Genomic DNA, 18,477 nt, shown 5'->3' on the forward strand with positions numbered 1-18,477 from the left:
ACAGTAGAAGTCGTCAGGATGGCCGAGCGGTCTAAGGCGCTGCGTTCAGGTCGCAGTCTCCCCTGGAGGCGTGGGTTCGAATCCCACTTCTGACAGACATACGTTTTTCCCACTTCATCTGAACGTCTCATTGTTTTCCGCGCACATACGCGAAGGAGTCGAAATTAAAGGGCTCATACGTGATTTTCTGAACTACATCGTGAGTTTTTGTGTTTCATGCAACAAATGAAGCGAAAGCTTATACTAATCACTCAGATTGCGCTATATTACTGTTTAAACCGTAATCCTAAAATATAGGGCTGTTGCTTATCATTTTATGAAATAGCCTACTTTTTTCTTTGTTATTTTTTAATGAGGGGAAAACAACAACAACTACAAAGGAAGTAAGAAAGACGTTTTGGGGTCACATTACAGTGCAACTTTTGTTCATTTAAATTTTAATTATCTGAAATTCACAGGTGAATAAATAATAAATAGATAAATAGATAGATAAATAAATAAATAAATAAATAAATAAATAAATAAAATCCTTAAAGAAAATCAATATTCTATTTATTTTGTTGGTCTTCTTCTTTCTTCCTGGAGCAGCTCTCACTCTTAGGGCAGAAATAGCCGAAGAAAACTCAACACTCGTTTTCACTGTAGATATGTAGTGTTTTGAATCATCAATGTTGAACAACTAATGTTAAATAGATGTGATAATATTCACATGTCAGTCCACAGAGGTGTGTAAATGTGGTTGGGTTAGGCTACTAGGGGGTTTTATGTTACAACAAATGAAGATGCAAAACTTAAATGTTTCCAATGTATGATGTTCAATCACTGCTATGAAGTGAAGCCTCTTACAGATGAAATTATTGCATTGTTCAGGGGAAAGCTCTCATGATAAAATCAAAAATATGAAATTTAACATCTTGCAGAGAGAGAAACAGAGCTGCAAATGTCCAAACACACTAGGACATTTAAATTAGCCTTCTCCAGAGGTTTTGTGTAAGTACCACTGCAGGATTTGTGCACAGTGTGGGCCTGCTCCTGTAGGATTCTGTAAATGTGCTTTGAGTCTAAATATGTTGCCAAGGCTGCTTCTCTTGGTTATATTTACACTCACTCCCTGTGATCCTCACTGTGACCTCACTGCGACCTGTGAGGCGAGTTCAGGCCCGTCTCGACACTCATTATCATGAGATTGACACAGGTTCTTAATCTATAGATTAAACTCTACTGACAAAGGCTTCCATCCTTACATCTTCTCTCAGTTAACTTAAATGTATTATGGTCTTATATTAACCTGGTTTGTTTGGTGATTTAGTCTGGCGTGTTCAAGTTCACCCTAAGGAATGAAGGTGTGGATGAATAAATGAAGGAATTACAAGCTTTATGCTGCATAAAACATGTAACTTTGCACCTTTTAACTTTAACAATATATTATTATGCATTTAAAAACACTTCTTCTTTTTTTTTTCACCCTTAAGATAAAATTCAGTATCGTCCAGTGGATTGTCTTTTTGACGTGCATGTCATGTCTTTGAAAGATGTGCACTTTTAAGTCTTTTTGTAACCATTTTTTTGTCCTTCTTACTGAATTTTTTGCAGCCTTACAGGACAATAATAGCATCTTTGTCGTTGTTCCATTTTTTCAGCCCAAGTATTTACCATAAGTATTTTGTGTTTCTCCTGCAACCCAGGAGTAAAAAATGTATGGTGTTCAGCTTTAGAAAGTCTGATTTATCGGTGTCTTGTGTGTAGACTTCATAAGACAGTGAGCCTACATTCCAGGACTCCTGCAGCACAGCAGGTTGCTCACTAATTAAACCTGATATTTAAACTGCAGCCAGAAGAGGGGGAGGGCTAAGCCTGAGCCTCAGTGCACACGTGCAGGCCTGACGGATGGTGAACCTGCCACGGCGTCCTGCTCTGACCGGATCCAAGCCGCATCCACAGGTCCAATCGGTAAAGAGCTGAAGAGCTGTTAATCAAATCTAATTCAAATTAATGCAGGTTTCTCGGTAATGATTTCTTTTTGGTGTTTAAACTCTGAGAGGGAGGAGACAGAGGAAAGAGGAGTCAGCTTGAATCAGGAAGCTCAGGAGTGAAAAAATCACATATCTAATATAAAAAAAGGGGATCAGTTATTCTTAAATTGGTGTTTTAGGTATTTATTCTTGTGCCAGAAATGTGTTGAACAGCAACTTGTCTTTTTTTCTGTCTCAATAAGCCAGAGGAGCTGTTAAATTGGTAATTTCCTCTGAAGTCTCATCGAAATAAAACTTCAGTAACACCCACAAGTTGTTTGATGTATAATGCATGGTACATCTGTTAAAAACACATGTTAATCAACTGAGCAGTGCAAAAACGTGTACAAACAATGGGAAAGAGACACCATACCAATAAAACCACAACTCTTAATAAAGTTACTCATCCCAAGGCCCATTCAATGCACAATAATACAACAAAAAAATGAAATATATTTGAAACAAAAAACACTCTTTATTCATACATTACCAATGCAGGGTCTCTTTTTACTGACATAAGTAGTAATCTCTTCTCCATAGACATTCAATGTCTAGCATTAAAATAAAAGACTAAATGGATATAGATTTTTTTTGATCATATTTTCAGTTTATTTCATTTATTTTGTGTTTTTTGAATTGTTTTAAGTTAAAAAATGACTATTTTTATTTTAAGACTTGTGCATACTTCTCAAAGCCCACTTAACTCTCGATTCACTATTAAACATGATTAGCTTGCTGCATGAACAGATAGTTGCATAGATGTTTTCTCATTATATTTAGTGTTTGTATCTCGTATCAAGGCCGAGAGGTGAAAGGAGTCACCTTCTTTGCACAGGAAAAGACAGCTCACAGTGAAAATGATGAAAACGTCGCCTCAGCACTTCTATGGAGTCACTCACTGCCATGACTCAGCAGGGGGGTCTCTCTACTATTTTCTCCCATGAGTCAGGACACAATAAATCTGCCCCACCACGACCCATCAAGCTCCTTAAGACCAATGACAGATGGCTGCATGAGGGCCTGCCCCACTGTGTGGTGTGTGTGTGTGTGTGTGTGTGTGTGTGTGTGTGTGTGTGTGTGTGTGTGTGTGTGTGTGTGTGTGTGTGTGTGTGTGTGTGTAAGCTTTGTGGGAGTGGGTGCTCCTGTGATGAAGCACTTCTTGTAACTCATGGCATCACAGGGAGGGCTCGGCCGGCCGTCTGCGAGCCTCTGATAAGGGTTCCCCCTCACGTATGCTGCAGCAGTTCCTTTGTCCTTGAACAGAGTGAGCTGACCCCTGCTGATATTTAGACCAGGACAGAGGTGGCTGAAAATAGATCTACACACGCTGACCTTTCACATGTAACCACAGCTACATGTGAAACATGTCAGAGGACAAGTTTAGCCTTTCTGTTTGTCAGGATTATGATCCTTCAGAAAGACATTAAGTGACTCAGATGATGCCCTCTCTCTGATCACTTGTGTCATGTTTTCTTCTCAATGATGATTACAGGGCCTGTCATCTGTAGATCTGATAGGGATGGTTCAGATTGTAGCACCAAAAGGTGTCATTAAGACAGAAAATAACACCAAAAAGCAATTTGCTAATCTTTGTTAATCTGTGTAATTATAAATAATTAAGAGATGGCTTCTCAAAAGGAAGATTGAGGAATACTTAAAATGATACAGGCATAAAATTGCATATTCAAAGCCAGATTCACTGCATAAAAAAAGGAAGAAATCCTGTGGGTTTGTGTCTTTACTTCATTTTTTGTCAACACTTCTTGCTGTCATCTTTTTAATATTTTGCTACTTTCTACGCTGGTTTTCCTACTTATTATTCTATTCTCTGAGCTGGTAATCATTCAGCCATTAATCCTCAATCGGAGGTAAAAGACAAGTTTAAATACTTTTTTTAAAAGTTTGAGTTGTATTTTAGACTTCATATAATTCACATTCATGTGACAAGTTAAGAAGAATGTCCGCTTTCAAGATGTAAAAAAACAAAAGTGATGCTTAAAATGTTGCTTGGCCTAGCGGTCCCAAGAGGTTCACCCTCCAGGCTGCACTGCAAAAAAAGTGACATCTAATCAAGTGTTTTTGTCTTAAGTAAACAAAAAAAAAAACTCTCTTTAGACTCAACATGAATCACATTCACCAGATGAGTCCAGAAAAGTCTTAATTCAAGTTATTTAAAGACAAAAATGATGTTTGAATTGATGGTCAGAAATCTGCCAGTGGGGTGAGAAAAAATGTGCTTGTCAAGATAAGAATAATGTTTTTATAACAAGAAACTTTTTTCTCTTACCCCATTGGCAGATTTTTTTTTTTCATTTTACAAAAAAATCAGACCTCATTTGTCTTTGAATAACTTGTAATCAGGCATTTTTCTGGACTTGTCAGGTGCATATTACTCATATTAAGTCTTTAGTATTTTGTTTTTGAGATGTAAAAGTAGCTTTCTAGACCAAAAGAGGCAAATCTAAGGAGTGCTTCTATGCCCCCCCCCCCCCCCCCCCCCTTTTTTTTTTTTTTTTACCTCAGACTTCCCAATGCATTTTCTTAAATGGTTACTAATGCACAGTAACTGAAGTTTTGAAGATTGTCACCCATTAAACAGCTTCTCATCTGTGTTAATTGATTGGTCCAAACCATTTAGACGCCTTATTCTGATCACCTAAGGTGCTGCTAGTGATGACCTGATGACACACGTCACGCTTACTAAATCAACCAGCAAAGAGGAGTTACAGCACATTTAGTGCAGCATAAATGAGTTACAGTGCTTTCTGTTTGCTTCTAACTGATGAATAACTTTTCAGCAGCATTTCAAGAAAACATGAAGGAAATATAAATCTGTTTTTGATCTTAATCTGGAAAGAACAAAACTTTTGAGTTGGAACAAAAACAGGGCAGAGCTGTTAGCTAGGGATGTTAAAACATACATGTGGCTTCATATGTAGATTCTGTTCTGCAGAGCAACCCACTCACTTTCCATTATCTTATAAGTTACATCCAACGTAAGATCAAGAAAATTGAAGAAAACTGACAAAAAGTAGCCCTGGGGTGCAGATACAGCCTGGTTAAGTTTGCACTTTATGAGGTTAGCTCTGGAGCGGATGGCTCTTAAATCCAACCTGTGGCCTCTGTCCTGTTCTTTAATTAAAAGCAGAAAAAGCCTGAAAATTAACTGTGACAAAGGAAAAAGTAGTCATAAAGTAGGAGAGCTTTTTAGGTGCTTCTGAAAATAAGTGATATTCAGCTACCAAGCCTAGCAGCTGGAAGATTTTTGTAAGTAATCCTTTTTAAATCCATCAAGACATCTTCAGATTAAATTTAGTGAGTAGTTGTCAGTATTGTAAGACTTTAATGTCTCTTTTCCTCTGAAGGAACCTCAGATAAACTGCTAACCTAAGTGATATGTGGTTTTACAGAAAGTAGTCGTATCAAACTCAGTGTGCAGCTGACAAAGGACAAAAGGTGGCAGATAAAGACGAGAACATTATGCCGAGTCATTGTCACTGAGCCTTCAGCTGCTCCCTTAAAGCGTGTTAAACTCTGTTTATGCAATGCCCAGGTCCGAGTCATGTGTCCAAAGCCTCAGCAGATTTCAGTCCAATCTCAGAGTGATTAGCAAGGCTTTTCATTCTATCCTTAGCTTCCCATGGATGTGATTAGCAGGTAGGCCCGCTTCTGGAGGGAGGCTTTTGAACTGGTTTCTTGTTCTCTGTGCGTGCAGGAGCTCCGAGCTTTCTCTGGGAGTTAACAGCGGAGATACCGTGGCTTTGGAAATATTTCTCCTTCAGTTTGGTCCTTTCAAAGGATGCTGGATCATCATGTGAGTATACATCCTGTGTAGATACACTTCTGAGTGTTTAACGAGCTTAAGAGCAGCAAAGAAAGACCTCAAAGCGTGCACTTGAAGTCATGGAGGGAGGGAGATTTTTAAGATTTGCACAAAAAGAGGAAACAATAATACACCAAATGAACTCAGGCCGGCCTTGGTGCAGGATGTGATTTTTATTTTCCTTGTTTGAACTTTTTAAACGCTTCAGTTTGCAAATACGACACCTCAGGGATAAATCACTTTATTCCAGGGGATCCAAGGCCACATGTGTTTCCTGCTTGGGTTGAAAAAGAAAAATTCTTTTGACTTTATTAAGATTAAAAAAAATACAACAGAAGCAGTTCTGCAGAAAAACATTTATGAATCGTTTTATGCTCAATATATTCTGAAGTCTACATCCTGCAAGAGTTTATCTAAACTCAAAGATGGTAATTTTCTACCTTTAAAATTCCAAACATTGCCCCAGATCTGATGCTATGTGTGGAAAAAAGAACGCCAGGACACAAATCCTGATCTTTAGATCACAACACAGCTGCTCTGACGTCCCTAAATCTGGAATTCTGAGTTTGTACTCCATAATCCAGGATTATGGAGCACCAAAAAAAAAACATTTCTGCTCTTTGAGCTATAAATAGAAACACGGCTGCTTCGACCTTAAGGTTGGCAACATGTCATAAAAAGATTATTTTCAACAATCTGTCAATTCTCCCTGCCAAAATGTGCCATGCTCGCCTCGCTTTTAGTCGACGCCTGTCTCTTTAAACGTGTCACTCAAGATTAGCCTTTTTTGGACTCACTTAAAAAAACGAACAAAAAAAAATCACTTTCATTTGCATCCTCACTGGGGTTTGCATCTTTTTCCCATCATGCAACAATGACTTATCTTCCCTTCCTGCGTCGTCTCAGAGAGGAGACATTGTGCAGTGTGCAGATTCTGCTTTTTTAGCAGTAATCCGTGCGTTATTGAGAGCAGATGGAGCTGTATTGTTATTGTATATTCTTCAGTGAGGTGAGGTCCACTTTCACACCTCACACAGACTTAAGCTTGTTATTTAAAGTCACTTGGGGGATTTATTTGTGGTTTTATCCTCATTATCCCTGTCTTCATTTACTCTTTGATCTCCTCAACAGTCTGTACATACAGTATTTACCGTCCCCCGTCATGTGGATCCTGCTTTTAAATGCTGGTTTAAACAGGCACCGAACTATGAAAGCATTTCTATTTATCCTGGAGGTTTTTTTCTATTTGCTTCATCAACAAAAACGAAGCAAAAAAACCTGCAGAAATTCAGTGAAAGTGACTCATCCGAGGGGGTTAAAGTTTGCAAAGATTCTGAGAAGACAGCGTTAGGCTGCTTACAACCACAGCCAAAAGTGTTTCTCTGCAGGGATTGCCAGTTTCAGGAGCCCCGATGTAAACCCTGATCAAACATGTTTACACAGCGCTTTGGACTTAAAGACTTTGAGAGGCCACGCTGGGTTACCGAGGAAAGATAAAATGGGCTCAAAGTGCGAGAGCTTGCATGCAAGTAAGAGGAATAAAAAGTTTAATGCAAAAGAGATTTTTATTGTGGTGGAATTTTCTACTTGCTTTATTCTTCTCCTTAATTCCTTAGTTCACTCCATAAACTGCCTCTATATGTATCAAATAGTCACAAACCTGCATTTGGTCTTAAAGTTACGTGTATACAGAGACAGTGTGGCTCCAGTCTGAGTTGAACCATATTCACAAGTTGCTGTGATGGTGAATACTGTAGCACATATTGAGACCCTCAGCTAAGCTGAACCTAGTGGCTTATAGACAAAGAAACTGTAGGCATAATAAATACTGATCACACAGAGTGGTGGTTTGTGCACCCAGGTGTACTGTTTGTCACTTGTTCTCGATCAAGCTATATAAACTAATTCAACTCAAGCCATCTAAGTTTCCTGAGTCTTCTTCAACAAGTGGTCAAGCTTCCTGAAATTTCCTCAACTAGTTGGCGTCACGAACAGGGTCTCGAAGTAAGATATTTGTGAGGTTTGCATTCAAAGATGTAATGTTTTTTCATTCCTCCTGCAGCCTGGGGTGAGTGGAAGCCATGCAGATGTACAGAGAAAGCACGAGAAGCAGCTGTTTGCCTGAAGTCACCTCTCATTTCTATCTACTCATGTGAGACCCCCCTCCACCCAGAGCAGAGGGACCCTCACCTGCACAAAAATGTCGTCCCACAAGCGAAACTTCCAGTGCTTCAACACTTTAGGGAGTGAGGGCACCCACAAGTCGTCCCTGCCCTTCAAACACAGCACCCGTCTACCCAGGATCTCCCACCATGGCATGGTGTCCCATCAGAGCCCCCTGGAGGAGTGCTTCCTCTGCACCCAGTACAGACACGCCCAGGCCCTGGAGGCTCTGGAGGCTCCTTTCTGCCATGCTCACAGTCCATACCACCACCATCACCCTCACCAGTACGTCCTCAGGAGACCCACCAGGCCCGAGGAGCATCCAGAGCCCGACCGGCACATCCACCACAGCCGGCACAAGAGAGTGGTTCTGGTGAAGAACAGCGATCCGGCATTCAAGAAGAGCATCGTGCTGCACCGCAGGAGCATCCGCAGCTTCGGGCTGTTCCTGGAGGAGGTTTCTGAGCTCATGCAGTATCACATTAGGAAGCTGTACACGCTGGAGGGTCGAAAGGTGAGTCGGCAAACACATGAGGTAGAGACCTTCTGGAATACCTGAGTTTATCAGGGAGTTTTTGAAAGTGAAAGTGAAAAGGATGGTTGAGCTTGGCATTAGAAAGAAACAGAGTTTGGTTTTTAGAGTTTGCTGCACAAATCTGATGGTTTAAGTGTTGCTCCAGATAAAAATAGAGTGAAAGAGAGGCCTCTAGTGACAGTAATGATCTCAACCCTTTCAACCCTTGAGTTTGATGCTTTAGTAAATTGAACATCCTGGATGTCCTGAGAGAAGGTCTTTGGAGTACATAGTCACTTTCAAATGTTATTATTAGACATGAAGTGCTTAGTGGTTCTGCTCCTCTGTATATCTCTTACAACCAAATCCTCTCAGGTCATCAGTTGGAAGTCTTTTAAAGAAACCCAAAATTAGATCAGTGAAGTTTCTGTGGTCCTGAAGTCAAACACACCTGTTTCTATTTTATTTTCAAGTGTTTGCATCTTTTTGTGAATGCGATAGGATGGGATAGGATGCAAGTAGAACAGAATACAACTTTATTTGTCATCACAAGTACAATGAAATTGCAATTTTTTAAAAATAAAACAAAACAAAAAACAAAACATGTAAGATAGTCCAATAGATTCAATGTTGAAAAATGAAAATATCTTAATCCAAGAAACTAAAGTTGTCGTTCTTCTTATCCCACTGACACTTTATTTTTAGCACCTCAGGTGTTATTTCTGTCTTTTAAGATCTAGAAATAAGAATTTTTTTCTGGACTTGTCAACCGAATGCTCATATTGAGTCTAATTAGGGATGGGTACCGAACTAGGTACATTTATGGGTACAAACCAGATCCTGTCAAAAGTATCGGGAACTGATTCACATAAAACCAAAAGTTACCATGTTTAGGTACCTGGATGCATCCTTATGACTGTGAGGAAATGGAAAAGTCTGCAATTTTCCATGCCTGACATGAACACAGCATTGCAAGGATATACATTTAAGAATAAATATGTTAAATTGAAAACAGTTCGATATTTAATTATTAAACAAATTGACATTTTCTACCACATGAACACAGAAAAGTACCAAAAATTGGTAGCGTTGAGTACCGGTACTGATTTCCAGGTACCGGGCACTTTTGGTACTGTATCGTTTCAAATGTGAAAGTTACCCATCCCTAAGTCTAATAAGTTCATTTTTTTCAAAACAAGACATACGCACTTGCTTAAACTTCAGGGGTGGGATAGGCTTCTCTCCTGATATTATTCTTTTATGCCTTTTTTGGGGGGTCGGGGGGTATTTCAATTTTAATTGCAATTCTTTGATATTTCAGATTTTGGCGACTTTTGTTTGCTTTTTTAACATCAGACCATGTGAAAAAGTTGAATGATGATGATGGCGATTATGTCTACAGTCTACATCAGCAGCCATATTTTCCACACAAAAAATGCACATCACAAGGGTCAGTTTTTAAGATTAATTCACATTACTAGATAGTTAAAGAAAAAAAACTACCCTCTACTGGAGAAAAGTTGTTACTTTTTTCCAACACAGTTTATAGACAAAGATTAAAATAACGGATAAAAAAAAAGGTATTTAAAAATAAAATTGTAATTTAAAATAGTAAAACACAAAATCCTGATACTTCTGTGAATCATTTTTGTGTAATCGGTTCCAGTTTTTGCAGTGAACCTTTGAACCTGGCTTTGAAAATGTGATTCTCTATCTTGTAACTACTTTATTTACACATTTTTTAGTACTTAATTTGACAGGTAAAACATACCTAAATGTCTTGAAAATCCCACTTTGTATTTTCACCTAAGCTCAACTGTAAGAGTTAGCGAGTGTTGATTATTCTTTCATCATCATTATCATCATCAACATCTTCTGCTTCTCCTCCTACCTACGCTTTAATACTGCCATTTGTATTATATGCTTTCAGTGTGCTCCAAAACTCACAAAATTTGTCCCAAAATTCACTCATATCCAAAAATGTATGAAACCAGTGTTATGTGCTCTATAGTGAGTGGAGAAAAACGCAGTCCCTTGAGCTCTTTTAAGCTACATGCCTGAAATGTTTCTGCATAACTTTCATTCCAAGCCATGCAAAAAAGTCTGATATCGACATGTTGAAATCAACTGCCAAAGTTAACCATTTTTAAAGCAACATGCTTCATAGCTTACATGTGCAATGTAAGTGATATTACTGTGATGAATGTGGTTAAGTCACAGCCATACCTTTTCTCATGTACATACAGGGCTGTTTGCTAAAGCAGATCTTGCTGCACATGTGGTGGCCAACAAACTCCAACAGGCACATGGACGCGATGGCTCATTCTTTGCCAATTGGGGCTTTAACTTATTGTAGAGATGGATTGCTGTGTTGGACATTTTTTTAACCATAAAATGAGACGTGTGTGTGGTGCATGTTTGATGTAGCTTTTTAAAAATTGATTATCTGCAGGTTTACTCGACTGTTGGCATTATTTTCTTCCTTTATCCATGCGGCATGTTAGGCTTACTTGTGATGAAATGTGAACCATAAACAAAGACCTACAAGGAAAGACAGAAGCATTAAACATGGCTGCACACCTCGGTTTGATCTGTGATAATTTTAAATCAAGACTTCAAACTAGACATCCTGTCATAAGTTACAGATTTGTAATATTCAAAGGCTCAGTCTTTGTTGTATTCTGGGTCTTATGAGACCAATATGTGAGTATTTTACTGAACTGAAACAGGGATATTCCCTCACACATGCTTTTAGATCTGTGCAAACCTCCATTAATCTCAGTCAAATCAGAGCTATTTTTGAGAGAGGAAAAACAGGTCAATGTTGAACCTCCTCTCCCTTTACTTTGATACCAGAGCTCTCTCAGAAACGTGTCTCCACGGCAGCGATTAATTACCTTCAACTCAGGCTTTGTGTGACCAGAGATGAAGCAATTCATCTGCCTGAAGCAACAGAGGACTCAAAGTGAAAACTGCACGCTCATCAAAGTGACTGCTGAGGCAAAAAAAAAAAAAAAAAAAGCCTCAACAGTTAGTCTGCTGGAGTTTTCAGACTGTCAGACAGAGAAGAGTCGCAAAGGAAGAAAAATTTAACAATTACTTGCGTGAAAAAGAGTAAGAGCATCAGAACTTTACCTCTAGAGAAAAACACAAGTTAGAAACTAATTAGGAAAAGGACAGTGAGGAAGAAAATGATCATGAGTAGCTGATGCTTAATGATGCTGTTTTCTCACCCTGACGACTTTATTCTCTGCTGTCAGGCGGTAAAAACCTGCAGCTGGATGACAGTGACAGTAACAGCTCAATATTTCCAGAGTGCACCGTCATCTGTCAACTTCACTCAGATCATCCTGGATTAAGATATTTAACTTGTTGTTGCTCCAGCTCGACTCTCAGCCTTCTGCTGCAGGATTTAGAACATTTGGGAGCACGAGAGAGGAAAGCTGGCCTGGACCCAAACTTTAACGAAACACATCTTTACTTTTATACAATATATTTCAGCGTTTTATGTTGTTGTTCAATGAAAAAAGTTGACATAAAAAAGTGCACCTGTGGTTATAATACAGCATTTTATGATCAGTTACATTTAAAGAGAAGGGTATTGTGCTTTTTAAGTCTTTATTTTTCTCTCTGGTGTTTTTGAAAAATCTTATTTCAGCCTCTTAGTTTAAGTTGCTGACTCTTTGAGGCTCCGGCTGCACAAACCCCCATTTGTCTGATTGGCTAGCCCTCTGGAGGTCTGTTGGAGGAAGACTTGTTATTTTTAGAACAGAGCATTTTGATCAGTTTACAGACAGATTCCTGGTTTTCTTCAACATATGAACACGAAGAGGTTTAAAAATCTGCACATGCCCAGTCTGAACATCCTGCATTGTTACTATATAACAATGTTTACAAAATGGGAATGCAGAATACCTCTCTTTAATAAAATCAGGAATTACAATGGGATGTGAGAAGCTTGAACCAGCTTCATACGTCTTCAGTTTACAAAAGAACAGTAATCAGAATCAGCTTTGTTACAAAGTTTTCTTTGCATTACAAGGAATTTGCTTTGGTATGATTTTGCAAAACATTATTTTTGTGGTAAATCGCTCAGTTTTTGCTGTTTGAGTGTGATAGTTTACAGTCTTGTTGTGTAGTTAGCATTCAAAATTGGATGATATTGTCTCTTTCAGTCCTTCCACAGTTAGCAAATCACTGACACTAAATTTTCATGTTTAAATTAGGTTTGTTAAAATTAAACCAATAATCAGATTAATCCCATCATCATGATTTATCTGATTAAAAACTTTTACTCGATTAACTCATCTGCTGTGCAGAATGACTCAAAATCCCTGAAATGTCTTCGGCAAAGCATTTTGAGCAGTTTGATTTGAGTACAATAAATTGATAAATAAAAGCTTAGTTGACTAACATTATTATGCACTCTCTGCAAGAAATAATTTTCTTTCCTGCTTCAGGTCTTCAGTTAAGTTTAACTTGGACAAATTGATACAATTGCAAAGTGGATCAAAACAAAGTCAAGATCAATTAATATCGTCGAGGGCGTGGTTTTTTACAACGTTTTTGCAAGTTGCCTCTCAAGATGTATTGTACAAGGCTCCAGCAAGAAACACAAATTGTTTTTGTTAACATGAACTGCTAAAAGTGTTTAACATGTTAAGTGCAAAATGTATCCTCCATTATTGACTCTAAATGCTCAAATATCTGCTGCAACCCTGATTCAATATTTTAATTGTTTGACAGCATTAGTCAAAACAAAATATAGGTTCAAGTGTAGTATTTTGATATATAGAATCTATCTTAGACTTTTAAGCCCAAGTGAAATGTAATCGTGATTAATCACAGAGTAGACATGATTAACTTGATTTATTTTTTGATCACTTGACCACACCAGTTTAAGTCTTAGTACTTCTTGACTCCTGAATAGCCTTGTACCAGCTTACTGACACCTGCAAAAGAAAGACAGATGGATACAGAAGAAAGAAAGGGGTATGAGGGTGTCCCTGCAAGGAACAGGATGGATCTTCATAGGAAGGGATGCAGGACTTAACAGGTTTAAAAATGCTGTTACCAAGCTCATTTTGGCAGATACACTTTAGAATGTGTCCACATGTGTGGCATGTTGAAGGTCGTTTGCATGCTTAAGCTGTTTGAAGGTCTGCATGACATCACATTATTTGTTGTGGATACCTGAAGCGAGTTTTATTGTTAATATTAATGAATAACTTGTTAAAACCATTACCCATATTATGCCAATCATATCCCTAGGTATGAACAAGTGTCAACCTCTGGTATAAAAAAACATGAAGACAACAAAAGCTGATTTTACAGCAAAAGCGAATATACTAATTGGCTGGTGTAAATAATATTTTTGGCTTCGAAACTATCAAAGTTGGAAGTTTTGCCCATATAAGGGCATTGCTCATATGAGTGACAGATGGCCACCCTGTAGCTGTCCACAAAGAGGCTAAAGGTCCACATGTTTACCTTATACTTACCTCCAAATATTATCCAGCCATCCATCTTTTTTTTAATATCTTACCTGCCATTTATCCTCGTTCTTCTTGGGCCTCTTTAAGTTACACCCCCTGTTCTTCTGTTTCAGATCGACACTGTTCAGAGTCTGATTCAGTGCCCCAGTGTCATCATCTGCGTGGGACGTGAGCCCTCCCATCCCTCCATCGCTGACAGTTTTCGGAAAACATCTGATGACAAACTTCCAAAGCTGAAAACGCGCTGTTCTGACGGACAACAGGGTATGATGATGATGATTTAGTCTCCAGAGATTATTTTACAGTTCTAAATCAGTTTTAATCAGATTAAGCAAAGACATCTGTTCCTCTTTTCTCTCTTTTTCCCATCCTAATGGTAACCCAAGAACTACCTATAAGGAAGAGTGTCTCCAGTCCAAAAGAAGGATCAGTCCACAGCTCTACCAGGCACTCGGTGACGTCTGATAAGTCTTTACCAGATGGAACCGACTCCCAGGACAACGTGGACTCAGGCCAGTTCACTGGTGACGGGATCAGAGAGGATGACATCGAGAAACGGGTCCATGTCAATGAAGATGGCAGTTTGTCGATGGAAATGAAAGTACGCTTCCGCCTGCAGAATGACGACACGTTACACTGGTCGACTCAAGTTAGAAAGACGACAGGCCGGACCTGTGACTATCTCCAAGGACACAGTAATACAACCTGTTTCGCACAGGTAAGCGACAGGAGCTGTTCAGAATCTGAAATCATCTCCGCCGACGACCAAGACGAGGCTTACATTCACAAACACTACCAGAGACACATAGAGGAGGCTCACTGTCCTCAGTGCTGCAGTCACTGTCAGGATTATGACATCTGGAAGAACATGAAAGGGACGCCGGGATCAAGTCGGCGCATTCGGACTTCCAGCTCAAGTGCGTCCTCACATACAGTCGTCTCCAGGAAGACGGTGGTGGAAAGGCAGACCACGTCCAGGTCCAGCGAAGACAACACAGGAGGAGAGACTCACGTGAGGGAGACGATCGAGGCAGCTGAAACCATAGAGTACTGCGCCATCAGGAGCGAGAGCAAGACGCAATCCCCGACAGCTGACAGCCCCCAGAACAATCCGGGTGATGAAGAAGCTTCTGAAACATCAGAGCTAGGTGAACGGAAAGGATCTGCTCCTTCTGCTTCCTCTGAAGTGTTAGCCGACCTAAAGGAGGATCAAAACGATGATGATGAGACCAGTAAACCTGAGGTGGAAGCAGGATCTCCTTCGCATCATTCATCCCTGAGCCCGACTGATAAAGCCTCAAACGCTTCAGGGGGCTCAGGTAAGTCCAGAAGATCCAAAAAGTCTTGCAACTGTGGAGGATCCAGTGATCCTGAGGGTGATAAAAAGGCAGAAGAAGAAGAGATACAAAGAGATCAATCAAGTGCCATGTCTGTAAAATCCAATGCCAGTGGCAGATCAAACAAGTCTGGGGATGTAGAGGAGAAAAGACCCAAAAGTGCCATGTCAGTTCATTCAAATGCCTCCACAAAATCCAAATCTGACGCCACAGCAGAAGAGTTACCAACACAAGATGAGACAGACGCACAAGAAAGACCGTCAAGCGGCACATCCAAGAAATCAGAAAGGTTGGAAGAAGAAGTGGAAACTGAAGAACAAGAACCAGAGGAGGAGGTTGCTGAGGAAAGAGTCTTAAGTTCTATGTCTGGAAAATCAAAGGAATCGGGTGTTTCTTCTTCAAATAAAGAACAAGAAGAAGAGGGAACTGAGGAAAGGACACCTAGTTCAATGTCTGTATCTGCACAGGAAAGTGTTCAGAATCCAGAGGAAGACAACAACGCAGAAAGAGCTCAAAGCTCACAGTCTGTTAAGTCAAATGTTTCTGCAAAATCAGCAGCATCTGAATCTCAGTCTCAAGAAAATCCAGTGGAGGAAAGTGGGGCATCAGAGATGCAAACTGCTGTAGAGTTTTTGGAAGCTGAAGGTGAAGATGAAGACAGAGCATCTAGTGCCATGTCAGCAAAATCAGCAAAATCAGCAAATTCTGCAAAATCCGCAAAATCAGCAAATTCTGCAAAATCCGCAAAATCAGCAAATTCTGCAAAATCAGCAAGATCTGCAGTGTCTCAATCTCAGTCTCAAGAAAATCCAGCGGAGGAAAGTGTGGCTTCAGAGATGCAAACTGCCGAGGAGTTTTTGGAAGCTGAAGCTCCAGATGAAGAAAGAGCATCTAGTGCCATGTCAGCAAAATCTGCAAGATCAGCAAAATCAGCAAGATCAGCAAGATCAGCAAGATCAGCTAAATCATCAAAATCTGCAAAATCAGCAGTGTCTGAATCTCAGTCTCAAGAAAATCTAGTGGAGGAAAGTGGGGTGTCAGATATGCAAACTGCTGAGGAGTTTTTGGAAGCTGAAGCTAAAGAACGAGTATCTAGTGCCATGTCAGCGAATTCAGCAAAATCTGCAAAATCTGCAAGATCTGCAAAATCGGCAAAATCGGCAGTGTCTCAATCTCAGTCTCAAGAAAATCCAGTGGAGGAAAGTGTGGCATCAGAGATGCAAACTGCCGAGGAGTTTTTGGAAGCTGAGGCTCCAGATGAAGAGAGAGCATCTAGTGTCATGTCAGCAAAATCTGCAAAATCTGCAAGATCTGCAAAATCTGCAAAATCAACTAAATCGGCAGTGTCTCAATCTCAGTCTCAAGAGAATCCAGTGGAGGAAAGTGCAGCGTCAGAGATGCAAACTGCTGAGGAGTTTTTGGAAGCTGAAGCTGAAGATGAAGAGAGAGCATCTAGTGCCATGTCAGCAAAATCTGCAAAATCAGCAGCGTCTGAATCTCAGTCTCAAGAAAATCCAGTGGAGGAAAGTGTGACATCAGAAATGCAAACTGCTGAGGAGTTTTTGGAAGCTGAAGCTGAAGAAAGAGCATCTACTGCAATGTCAGCAAAATCTGCAAAGTCCGCAAAGTCTCACACCTCAGACACTGAACATGCCAATGAACCAGGAGAAGACACAAGTGCTTTGTCAGAAACAACTTCAAATAAAGCTGAAAGTGGAGACGAAGAGGATAGAGCTCTGAGTACCAAATCAGGGAAATCCACAAAGTCAAATTCATCTGTGAAATCCAAAACATCCGAAAAATCAAACAAATCCAAGCAATCGGCAGCGTCCAGTCATGCTGATGAGGAGGAACAAGCTGCGGAAAATGAAAGTGAAAGAGTGTCAAGTGCCATGTCTGCCAAGTCGGTTAAGTCAGATGCATCGACAACATCTAGAAAGTCAAAATGCTCTGAGGAAGTTCAAGGAAATGCTGAAGATGAAGAAGCAGAAGAAGAGAGAGCAAACAGTGCTTTGTCGACTCAATCCAATGCAGCTGACGTCCCTCAAGAAGAGGACGTGGATGCTGAAGAGAGGCCACAAAGCAAACTGTCGACCAAATCAGAGAAGACGAATATTTCTGTGAAATCGACCGAATCCAAATCTTCAGAAATCCCCAAGGAAAATCATGACAGCAACGGGGATGGGAATGATGAAGAGCCAAATGAAAACAATCCTGAGGAAACGGGAGATGAGGAAGCTGGAGATGGTGCTAAGGAAGCAGGAGATGAGGAAACCCCTGATGAAACAGAAGCAAGGGCATCAAGTGTGGCGTCAGAGAAATCCTGCAAGTCCTTATCATCTGCAGTATCCGGCAAGTCAAAAAAGTCTGAATGCAAAGCTGAGGAAAATGAGGATGATGAAGAAGTCCCAGAAAGACCAGAGAGTGAAATGTCAGCATGTGCAAAGTCAACTGCCTCAGCAGCATCCACAAAATCAAAGGCCTCTAAAGTTTCTGCAAAAAATGAGGATGATACCAGTGAGAGACCGCCAAGCTGTGTTTCAAATAAATCCAGCAAATCAAACATTTCAGCGAGATCGAGAAAGTCAAAAGGCTGTGACGTTTCAGAACAAGGAAATGAAAATGAAGATGACCGGGTACCTAGTGCAATGTCTGCCAAATCTGCACACTCAGATGTTTCTGCCAAATCGTCCAAGCACCTTGAGGAAAATGCAGTGACACCTACTGAGAATGAAGAAAGAGCCCCAAGCAATACGTCAAATACATCGGCTAAATCTGTCAAGTCAAATACTTCAGCAACATCGAGGAAATCAGGAAGTTCTGCGGCTCCTTCTGAGAACTGTGGGGATGCTATGGAGGACGTTGTCGCCGAAGAGGAGTCTGAAGTAAGATCGCTTAGCTCCATGTCAATCCGGTCACTCCAGTCAGGTATTTCTGTAAAGTCTAACAGGTCCAAATGTTCCACTAGAGTCCTCCCTGAGGACAGCGCTGACAGCCCGAATGATGAAAACGACAAAGAGCAAACTGAGGAGAGAGCACCCAGCGGTCTTTCAGCAAAATCAGCAAAGTCAAATGCTTCTGGAGTTTCCATTAAGTCCAAAGAGAGAGCACCTAGTACTTTGTCAGTCAAATC

The 18,477-nt window shown here is 40.2% G+C and overlaps 1 non-coding gene across 1 annotated transcript; it reads left to right on the forward strand.

The window, feature by feature from the left end:
• Positions 1-12: 12 nt before the first annotated feature.
• On the forward strand, positions 13-95 carry trnal-cag (transfer RNA leucine (anticodon CAG)). The gene has a single exon. It is a non-coding gene; the product is annotated as a tRNA-Leu (tRNA).
• Positions 96-18,477: the final 18,382 nt, after the last annotated feature.

Source organism: Halichoeres trimaculatus, unplaced genomic scaffold (genome assembly GCF_033239565.1).
Source record: "Halichoeres trimaculatus isolate MK-OKI-2021-1 unplaced genomic scaffold, fHalTri1.1 fHalTri1_scaffold_13, whole genome shotgun sequence".
In the NCBI taxonomy this organism is placed as follows: domain Eukaryota; kingdom Metazoa; phylum Chordata; class Actinopteri; order Labriformes; family Labridae; genus Halichoeres; species Halichoeres trimaculatus.